We start from the raw sequence: 11,903 nt of genomic DNA on the forward strand, positions 1-11,903 counted from the left end.
TGCCGTCGGACAGGGTCTCGCTGTGTTTCCCAGGCTGGGCTCAAACTCTTGGGCGCAAAGGATCGTCTGCTCTCAGCCTCCTGAACAGCTGAGCAGCGGGTGGGAAGCAGTGCGCCCAGCTTCTGTCTTGCACAGAGGCTGTCTTAACAGTTGTGTTGTTCAGAGAACAGCAAGGGAAAAGCCTGTACTTCCTTAGCCACAGTTCTAGTAGCTATGCACATATGAGCAGGAGCACCTGTCTAAGCATGCACAGACGGAGGCTGGAAGTCAATGTCACGTGTCTTTATCACTCTGCACCTTATATTAAAAGCTGTCCTTTTACATTTCTTTATTTTGTGACAGGGGATGAGCAGGTGTCTGGAGGTCATAGAGCAACTGTCAGGAACCATTTCTCCCCTTCCATCACATGGGCTTCAGGGATGATACCCTAGGCTCTGAGATGGCAGCAAGAATCTCTGCCTGATGACTCGCTTGCAGCCCTCTCCACTTTAGTGTTACTGTTATTGGGGGTCTTCTATTTTCCTTCTTCTTCTTCTTCCTCCTCCTCTTCTTCCTCCTCCTCTTCCTCCTCCTCCTCCTCCTCCTCCTCCTCCTCCTCCTCTTCTTCTTCTTCTTCTTCTTCTCCTTCTCCTTCTCCTTCTCCTTCTCCTTCTCCTTCTCCTTCTCCTTCTCCTTCTCCTTCTTCTTCTTCTTCTTCTTCTTCTTCTTCTTAACTTTTTATTTAGTGATTTTTGAGTAGGGCTTCTCTGGATAGCTCTGGTCATCCTGTAAATTACTTTGTAGACCAGGATTGCCTTATCCTCAGACATCTGCTGCCTTCTGCCTCCCGAAGCTACTGTTAAAGGTGTGAGTCACCACATTCAGCTCGGCTTTTTTCCTTTCCTTCTTTTTTTAAAAAATTATTTAATTCAATGTACATTGTGGAGGGTGTCAGGTCCCTTGGAACTGGAGTTACAGACAGTTGTGAACTGTCACATGGGTGCTTGGAATTGACCCAGGTCCTCAGGAAGAACAGACAGGGCTCTTAACCGCTGAACCGTTTCTCCTGCTCTTCTTTGTCCTTTTTGAGACAGGATCTCACTGTGTGACCCTGGCTGGCCCTGAGACTCATTCTGTAGACCAGGCTGGCCTCAAACTCACAGCAATCCACCTGCCTCTGCCTCTGCCTCCTGAGTGCTGGGGTTAACAGCGTCACATCTGGCCTCCACCCGAGTCTGGAGTTACAGGTGTGCACAGCCACACCTCGCTTTTGCAAGTGAGTTGGGGATCTGAACTCAGGTCCTCATGATGGTACAATCAGCACTTTACCCACCAAGCCATCTCTCCAGCTCTCCCTGAATCTAATCCACATTTGGTTGATCCAAGGACGAAGAATCCAGATGTGAAGAGCCAGCAGTGTACAGGCAGCCGTCAGGCTGGCCCTCGAGGTGCTGGGGGCTAGTTCTGAGGTGGTTTAAGAATCTTTCACGGTTGTGGTTTTTTTTTTTTTTTTTTTTTTTACTTATTTTTTCCCCGTATTCTAGAAAAGCAAGCCACTTCAGAGTCACGTGTGCAGCTCCTCTTTCATCCATCGGAAGAGCAACCCTGTCCTCTCAACAGGAAATAAGCCCTTGCATTTTATGGGCACTCCAGGGCACTCCCTGGTGACCTGCCTCCCTGGCAGACTGCCACACAAGCCTCATGGACTGGGATTCCCCACCATACTTGGCAGAAAGCTGCCGCTGTCCTGAGAGAGGGACAGGCAGAGGTGGGACCCACTGCTCCAAAGCCCTGAACTTCATCTTCCTGGAAGCTGTGGTGACAGCCTTGTCCCAGCAGGTGTCCCACGTGGCATGGGTTAGCCACCTGTCCTCAGGAATGCAGGGGTTGTGGGGACAACAGCTCTCATCTTTCCCTTGCTGACAAACTCTCTTTGGTCCACCTTCCCCCACCCGATGGGATCATTTACCTTGTCTTGAGAATCAAGCCTGCACAGCAGCATGTACCAAAGATTTTCTGATACCCAGAGCAAAGATAGAACTGGCGGACACCTCTCAAGTCAGGGCCGGAGATACAGTGAAGGTGACCCTGATGTAATTGGGCCCAAAGAATGAGTGAGGACGCAAGAGAAAGATTGGAAAGCTAGTCCCAACCGCAGTGGCTCACTGTAGGCCCTGCCGTTCTTTTCTTCCCTGAACACTAGAACCTCTAAATCATCAGGGTGACCCCTCTTCCCATCACATTTGAAAACAGAATAACCCCTGTGCATGGGTCTGTCTTGAGGGAGGAGGTCGCCATGTGTCAACAGTAGCATAAAAAGAGTTAAATCTGGGCTGGAGAGATGGCTCAGAGGTTAAGAGCACTGCCTGATCTTCCAAAGGTCCTGAGTTCAATTCCCAGCAACCACATGGTGGCTCACAACCATCTGTAATGAGGTCTGGTGCCCTCTTCTGGCCTGCAGACATACACACAGACAGAATACTGTATACATAATAAATAATTTTTTTTTTAAAAAAAGAGCTAAATCTTCCAAGTACGGAAAAAAAGAGCTAAATCTGGATTTGAGAGGCTCTGTAGACTTATAACCAGTTCTCTCCAGGCCCTGACTGTTGGAGCAGAGTGGGCTCCACTGGTGGGGAGAAGTGGAATTGTGGCATGTGGCTCCTAGATTTTGTGGGCATAGACGGGGAGGGAGGCTTGCTTATGTTTGTTTGAGACAGGGTACCAAAGCAGATCAGAAGAGTGCATTGGATCTCGTGAAACTATAATTACTGGATGGTACATGTGGGTCCTAGGAATAGAACCCAGGTCCTCTGTAAAATCAGAAAGTGCTCTTAACCACTGAACCATCTCTCTAGCCCTAAAAAGGAAATACCATTGACTGTGACATAATTGTAGATTCACGGGAAGTTGGAAGAAATATACAAGAATGTCACACTCAAATCCCCCCACCATGTTAGTATCTTATGAAATTTCACCATAATTATATCAAACGAATGGAATCCATGATGGCACTAGGCAGAGGGCTAACTCGGACCCTACCAGCTTTCCTAGAACTCACGTGTGTGTGTGGTCCCATGCACTCCTATCCCATCTGAATATATATATATCATTCTATTACCACAATCAAGATGGCAAACTGCTCCTCACCAAGTCCCCTTGCATTTGTTACTTTTTCATTGCTGTCCCCAAACACCCGACACAAACAACTTAAAGCTGGAAAGATGTATTTGTGTCACAGTTTCAGAGCTTTCGGTCCACTGTCTCTGATTCTGCTGATTCTGGGTATGTGATGAAGGAAAATATCATGGGCATAGGAGCACGTGGAAGAGGCTGTGCATCGCATGCGGACAGGAGCAGAGAGTAAGGAAGAGGGTGTCAGGGAAAGATATAGCCCCCAAAGACATGGCCCAGGAAACTACATCCTTCACTGAGGCCCAGCCCCTCCCTTCACTCCTTCCCAGGAGAACAACCAATCATCTTATGAATCTAGCAAGGGAGTCAACCCTTTGATTACGTTAGAGCCTTTATAATCTAATCATTTCTGCAAACACCCCCAGAGACACCAAGAGCTGTGCTTTAAATCTTCTAGATGGTTTTCAGTCAAGTTTATTTCTCAGTAGAGTTAAAGTTGGCAATCAAGGTTCACCAGCATGGGCTGGAGAGATGGTTAAGTGGTTATGAGCACTGGCTGCTCTTCCAGAGGGCCCAGGTTGGATTCAGCGCACACACGGTGACTCACAACTCTCTGAAACTCAAGCTCCAGGGGATCTGAGGCTCTCTTCTAGCTTCTGAAGGCACCAGGCATGCACACAGTATGCATACACACATGCAGGTAAAATACTTATGCACATGAAATATTTCTAAAAGTTGGAGTTGTATCAGGGGTATCACAAAGTGTGTAACCCTCCATACAGCACAGTTCCTTGGATTCCCACTCCATCACTCACTGCAAAACCTTTTGATTACCAGGAAGTGGTCATAGAGTAAATGAGGCTGGTTAGTTTACCCATTCACCCAGGGAAGGGCATTGGGACTATTTCTGGTTTGGGCTGTTTTAATTCCAGCTGCAAGGCATATGTATATACAGGCCTCTCTACACATGAGAAGCTTCACTTCTTTAGGTTAAATAAATCCAAGGGTACAACTGCCGGTTTGCAGGGTGATGCTTGCTTATTTTATTTTTATTTTTATTTTTATGTTTTTTTTTCAAGACAAGGTTTTTCTGTGGCTTTGGTGCCTGTCTTGGAACTAGCTCTTGTAGACCAGGCTGGCCTTGAACTCACAGAAATCTGCTTGCCTCTACATCCTGAGTGCTGGGATTAAAGGCGTGCACCACCATCACCTGGCTTGCTTATTTTATTGTTTTAATTTCTTAGCCTTTAATTTTTTTCTATGTGTGTGGGTGTTTTGCCTGAATGTATGTGTGTGTATCATCCATGTGTGCTTGGAGTGAAGAGTGATGGGTCCCTTGAAAATGAACAATTATGAGTGCTGGAAATTCAGCCCAGGTTCTCTGGAAGAGCAGAGCAGTCAGTGCTCTTAAGCACTGAGCCATCTTCCCAGCACACCACCTGCCCCGCCCCCCCCCAAAAACTTGCCCTTGCCTTTTTTTGATGATAGGTCTCACTGTGTTGCCCTGGTTGGCCTGGAATTCAGTGTGTTGGCTTATGGAGATACACCTGCCTCTGCCTCTGCCTCCTAGTGCTGGAGTTAAAAGAGTTCGTCACCATGGCCAGCCAAACACCTTTTCTTTCCAAGAGACCTATCTCTGGTAGTCCTTATGTTGATGAAAAGCAAAGGACGCTAATAGAACTGAACCACCCCATTTCTCCACAGCCTCACCAGCACTGGATGTGGTGACTCTTTTCCCTTTGACCTTGTGGTGGGTGAACAGTGGCTGAGGCTCTTCCCATTCCCTCCAGAAGTGAGAGTAGATTCCAGTTCCTCCACACCTCCCAGGACCGCCTCTATCAGTCTTTAATGTTGAATATTCTAATATGTAACTGAACCTCGGAGCGGTTTTGATTTGCATTTCCCTCATGAATAATAACACCGAGCCTTTTTCCAGGTGCTCATCTGCCATTCACAAGTCTTCTTTGGAGAAGCATGTGTTTCAATATTTGCTCAATTAACTTTTTAAAGTCTTTCATTGCTGGGGGTTGCTCATGAGCTTTCATATGCTAAGTGAGCTTCGCCTTCCGTTTTTGTTTCAATTTGCTTTTACACATGTGTTCTGTCAGATTTTTACAAATTGGACTGTTTACCTCCTTGTTGAACTGTGAATTCTTTATATATTTGAAACCAGGTCCTTGGTCAGATGTACATTGTCTGAGTTTCTTGTAGTCAAAGTCTTTCCCTTACATGACTAATATTTTCTCCAGGGTCTTATAGGCCCTGCCACCAATATTGGCAGTCATTTCGCCTGGCTAAATAGCCCCACAAGGGCAAGGATGGTCTTCCTATTGTGTCCTAGCAGAATGGGCACATGAGAACTTATTCAATGCCCAGCTGTCCCCCACTATTTCATGGCTGTTGGAGGTGCAGGAGACCCGGGAAGGAGGGCCTCAGAGCAGCCTGTTTCAAATTTTCAGGCCAGCAGTAAGGAGGCCTAGAGTCTGGGGCTTAGATGGAGTACAGGTAAGATGCAAGGTGAGGCAGGCATAGCCAATAGGGGGGAAAGTGGGCCAGAGAGGCTCTGTCAGGATGCTCTGATCTCTTCTACCAGCAAAATCATCTTGCAGAGGCTACATAGTCCTTCCTGCCCAAAGTCAGGGGATCCTGACAACTTCAGTAGGAAACTGACTTGGGTGTATGTAAGATAGAGGGGAGGGTCCAAAGCACTTTGTTGGTTCCTTTGTCTTTAGTGTTTTCAGCTTGCATGCATGATGACACATACCTGTGCATGGCTATAGTGCTTGGTATGTATCTATATAGAATGTGGTACTAGGACCCAGGATTTGTGTCTGCCTGGCTTGTATGGATGCAGGGTCTAAGTGATAGAGGCCTTCCAATGCTATAATAAAGCAACAACTTCATCTCTGGGAGTGGCAGGCACTGTCATGTGTGGTACCTCATGCCCTTCCTGTTCACCCTGTCAGGTCTCACTGAATCCAATTGTTCTCTCCTTTCTGGCTGTGCCAAGCTCTCTCTATAGCAAACCAGAGTGTAGCAATTTCCAAGCAGTTTGGCTAGTTCCTTTAAGTCCTCGTGTGTGCATGTGTGTGTGAGTGTATGCATTCATATGTATTGGCATGGGCACACGTACGTTCATGGCATGAGTGTGGGGATCAGAGGACAAACTTCTGTGTGGATTGCGGCCTTCCATCTTGTTTGTAACAGGGTCTTTTTTATGTTCAGTTTCGGGACCAGGCTAGTGCTGGCCTTTGAGCTTCTGGAAGTCCTCATGTGTAACATGATGGCTGGCTTGCGCCATCTGTAACATGAGGGGCCGGCTTGTTGGTGTATCTGTCCCACCCAGCACCCCACAACCAGCATACCCCAAAGAAAATCACAGAGTCCACATTAGGTTATAAACTGATTGTCCCATTTGCTCAGTCTTCTTGTTAACTCTTATAGTTTATATTAACCCATTATTCTGATCTATGTTAGCCATATGGCTTGGTACCTTTTTCAGCTGTCAGCTCACATGTTGCTTCTTCGGTGATCTGGGCAGGAATGGTGGAGGGAGCTCCCTGCTTCCCAGAATTCTCCTGTTTTCATTGCATCACCTCTACTTCCTGTCTGGTTTTTCCACCTATACTTCCTGCCTGGCCAATCAGCATTTATTTAAAATATGATTGGCAGATTACAGACAATTCTCCTACACCATTTCCCCCTCTTTTTTTTTATAACAAAGGAAAATATCCATAGTCCATTTTTTGGGAATGTGGGCATAGTTTTCCAGGCTACTTCCTGCTGATTGGGGGCGCTGATAATCTTATAGGGACCTAAAGAAAATTTAGAGTTATAATCATGTACTGACTGGAGTATCCTGTGAATTTCAATCATCTCAGGCAGCAGTCTTGAATCATTTCTGGATGAGCCCAGACATCCCAGGCCATTTGTTCCTACTGGAGATTTTTAGGTGGTCTTCCTTGGTCAAACTGGATTTTTCTTAACTCAGAATGAATCCACAGCCTCTCATTTCCTGTGGAAACAAAAAAAAAAACTCTTCTCCAAAGTAGCATACCTTTTGACTCAATTTTGAAGCCAAGGTATTTTCAAAATATCTATCTTGGATTAATTCAGCAGCATTTATAAGCAAATATCTTTTAGCAGCTGGTGCTCCTTCCTCAGCTTTCAAATAATTTAAAGAGAGCATAATAGCATTCAGTATCAAGATCCTCTGTGTATTTTCCATCTTTGTGTGGTTTTATTTTAACCTCTATTTCTTTTACTTTTACTTTTTGAGAGATGTTCTCTGTGTATCTTTGTCCTGGAATAACTCTGTAGACCAGGCTGTCCTTGAATTCACAGAGATCCATCTGTCTCTGCCTCCCCTCTGTCTCTGCCTCCCCTCTGTCTCTGCCTCCCCTCTGTCTCTGCCTCCCCGGTGCTGAGATTAAAGGCGTGTGCTACCACACCTTGAAGTCACAGAGGTCAATCTACCTCTGCCCCTTAAAGTCACAGAGGTCAATCTACCTCTGCCTCCCAGGCATTGGGATTGAAGGTGTGTAGCACCACACCCAACTACTCTCTTTCTTTCTTTTTAACTTTAAGAACTTTAACTTTTAGCCTACAGATATTTTTAACACACTGTAAACCATTTAGAGGTTTTCTTTGTCTTTGAATCTCTCTTTACTGTATATCTCTCTTTTTCTGACCACATGAGTCTTTAATTTACTAAGCAATATCAGTAGGACTAAAGCCATGACTTTGACGGCTAGATCCAGCCCATTCCTTAGCTTTCCAGCCTCATGGCAGAGGTACCGCTGGAGCCATTTTTATTGCCACAACTCTGTGGCATTTCAAGGTCCCTGCCAGCAAGCAAGCTGCAGCATTCTGCTCACAGACCACATTCAGCTGGACTGCCTGCCTGAAAGAGTCAGAGTTTGCCCTGGCAGGACAGCCCAGAAAGTCAGCATTTTAAAACAGCACAGCTTTTTTCCTGCTACGGCTGAAAACCGAAAAGCATGCATTCAGCTTTTCATCAACACCGTTTAAGTGTTTTGTGGCAGGGTTTTGCAGCTAAAGCTGAGTCAGGAAGCATCTCTTGGATGAGAGTGCTTGCTTGCCTCTAGTAAGCAGAGCAGACCCAGGAAATTGCTGCTACCAAGAAAACATGCTTTATTCTATTCTTTCCCAAGTTTTCTCAGGATTTTTGTGGATGCAGTTATCCACGTGGGCGCCATATGTAACATGAGGGGCCAGCTTGTTGGGGTTTCTGTCCCGCCCGGTACCCCACAGCCGGCAAGCCCCAAAGAAAATCACACACAGGACTCCATAAGATTATAAACTGATTGGCCTATTAGCTCAGTCTTCTTATCGACTAATTCTTACATCTTATGGTAACCCATAAAATTCTTGTCTGTGTTAGCCATGTGGCTCAGTACCTTTTCCAACTGTCAGCTCACATGTTGCTTCAATTTGGATCTAAGGTTATGATACTTTGGAAAAGTTCTTTTGTTTTCACAGAAGATGAGACCCTGTGGATTGCTTCTATCCCAATATGGTATGATAGACCCCGTCCTCCTGAAAGGTTGCTATGAACACCCTTAAGAAATTACTTTGCTCAACTGCAGACTGAGATGAATCTAGCACACAGTTTATACTATGAAAGACCTGATTAACAGCGCCCCTATACAACAGAAAGAAGTTTGGAGAGAAATAACTACGTCCATGTTCCCAAATATTGTTTATGAATGTTCTTTTACATTTAAAGGGGGATATGATATAGATATGAATAATTTGCTTTGGTATGGATTTTAAGGTCAATTTTGTTATATGTATATATATTTCTGATCTTGATTGAGGTATTGTGATTGTGTAGTTCATTTCAAAATGCAATGTATAATTAAAAATATAGGTTGTCAATGGATAATCATCGATAATAGTCAAGCTTATAGTAATGTTAGTTTGATTTTCTAGATGTGCATAGATATATTTCAGATAGGCATTCTTCATATCTTTCAAAGACTACAGAACATGGTATTTAATGTTTTAATAACTTAGGGCTTTTCATGACAATGAGACACATCTGCTCCTGGCAGCACCAATCTACTTCAAGAGGAAGATGGGCATCAGATAGGCTCCTTATGGAGTTGGTTAGCCATTTGGGCAAGAAACTGCTCTTGCCTGGACTGTTGTATAAACTGGACACAGAGAACCCGCAGAGAGAGAACTGCTGAACTTGCCTAAAGGTGAGATGATCTTTTGGGGTTCCTGATTCATGAAAGAGTCTGAGAGACATTCTGCAGGACACAGCAGATAGTGACTGAACTGCCTTTGAAATTTCCTGCTTCATGGAAATGTCTCTGGATACTATGGGCCTGTAGGGTGAAGATGGATGCCCCAACGGTACAGAGGAACTTTAGGTGACTGTCCAGACAGCAAGATGTCTCTGTCATTTCTACAGTTTTGGAAGTTGCTTACTTCTTGTTTACTTAGGTAATATTATATCCTTCTGGAGTCTTTGATGGAGTTGGAGAATAGTTAGTTATAGTTATAGTTTTCTATTATTATGATAAAGATAAAATAGATATAAATATTGTAACTGTAATTGTTACTCTATAACTGTTTTGTTATATGTAATTTTACTATGTTAAAATGAAAGCCTTTCTTTTTTGTTTAAATAGAAAAAGGGGAAATGATGTAGGTTGGCCTTCTGTCTATGTGTTATTTTCATTGGTTAATAAAGACACTACCTTTGCCCTTTGATAGGACAGAAAATTAGGTAGGCAGAGTAAACAGAGCAGAATGCTGGAAAGAGGGCAATGAGGCAGACGCCATGGATAGAGCCAGCCACCACCAGGTCAGACATGCTGAATCTTTCCCGGTAAGCCACCACCTTGTGGTGCTACACAGATTATTAGAAATGGGTTAATCAAGATGTGAGAGTTAGCCAGTAACTAACCCTCTAGAGATAATGGGCCAGGCAGTGTTTAAATGAATACAATTTGTGTGTTGTTATTTCCGGGGCTAAGCTAGCCATGTGGGAGCCGGGTGGGATGAAAAGCAGGCCTGCCCGCAGCTCCTCAATACACTCATGTCGTTGCCTGTCATCTCCTTGTAGCATGTGCAATCATGCCTGGCTTTTACATGGGTTCTGGGGATTCAGACTCAGGTCCTCATGCTTACATGGCAAGTAATTTACCTACACAGAGTCATCTCCCCAGTCCTGATTCTGTTTGTTTGTTCGAATCTGTAAACACAGAGTAACAATCCTTACCTCCAAGAGTTGCCCTGAGAGTGGAGATGTACCTTAGGGGAGCTCAGCGCATGTAATGTGCTTAGTCCTCTCGCAGACTTCCACAAGCACATGCATTCCGAACATGCTGCGTCTCCCGGGGTCGTCCCTGCTGCATGCCTCAAAGGCCACCTTTGTTATAACCAAGAAATGGGTCTGGTCTGCCGAACCCAGGCCATGAGACTCATTTTGTGCACACACCTATTCATGAATTTGTTCAACACACCTGAATGATGCATGCTAGCAACACACTGGCCAAGCACCACACTGGTCCCTGACAAGAGCTCTGTTATCTACTCAGAATGAACACAGTGGCCAGGGAGGGGTTAAAGCAGCTTCCTGAGATTTCTCCCTGTAAATCAGCATGTTCCTAGAACCGCCTGACTGCGGAGGGGTGCTCAGCGATCTCTCCTGGATAAGGGAAGAAGGGAATCATTGTTCCTAAGGTGTCCCTTCCGTGAGTCTTGTCCTTGTAAAGCTTCTTGGATGGGCTGAGAATTCCAGTCTGTGTCTCCCAAGGGGTTGCCCTTGGATGGGGAGTTGAGGTTACTTGGTCTTTATCACACGGGATCTTGGAGGACATTCAGTCTCTGTGTGTACTGTAGGTCCAAAATCTACAGCTTTTGGCCCATGGTCTCCTTGAACAAGCTTCTCCCTGGGACCCAGAAGCTCCTTTAGTGTCACAAGTCTAGGATTTGGGACCTGGCATAGGGACAGGAACGTGTGAAATAAATTGCACCACACTTCAATTGTACAGTCTAGGGGCAGGAAGCCTGGGCGTTGGGATTCAATGCATGACTGGTAATGCCAATACAACCTCTCTGGGCCCTCACCTCTTCTGTGGTTAATTGCAGTAAATGTGGTGCCATTCACCGGGTTGTTCTGAGGACAAAGGAACATTCAAAGACTCAGGTAGGTGCCCAGTACTGAATGGGAAACCACTGTTCTGGGCTCTGGCTCCACAAATTTCATGCTGAAAGTCGTTAAGACCAGCGCCTGTCACAAATGCAGTTTCCTTATGGGTTGGAGGAATGCTAATAGCAAACTCAGGTAGAAAAAAGGAGGCAGAGAGAGAGGAAATCCTAAAAACTTGCCTGGGTAGGGCAGATCTGGTAAGGCGGGGAGGAGGAATGGGTTTTGGACTGACCTAGTCTTATTTAGAGAAAGGAGAGGTGAAACCAGGTTTTAAGGTTCCTCAGGTTGAGTGCTCCAGCGCAGAGACCACCCACGTGTGCCCCCTCGACTGTCCAGGGCAGGTCCACTGATTGACAGACGCGGAACCTGGGCACATGTGCTCAGAAGTCCCTGGACCCGAGCCTAAGCTGGACGTGTCCAAGATAGACCGCGGGGTACACCGGGAGGGCCAGGTGCCAGGCCTGGCACGAGGTGGGAGAGACCGTCACTGCGGGAAAGCAAATTGAGCCCGGTAGGGGCACAGGCGATGCAGCCTGTGGCTTGAGGTGCAAGGAGCGCGCCCGAGTGCCGGGCTGGACGCCGCTACCGAGGAGTGGTTCTG

This window comes from Myodes glareolus, chromosome 19 (assembly GCF_982192425.1).
Source record: "Myodes glareolus chromosome 19, mMyoGla1.1, whole genome shotgun sequence".
Taxonomy (NCBI): Eukaryota; Metazoa; Chordata; class Mammalia; order Rodentia; family Cricetidae; genus Myodes; species Myodes glareolus.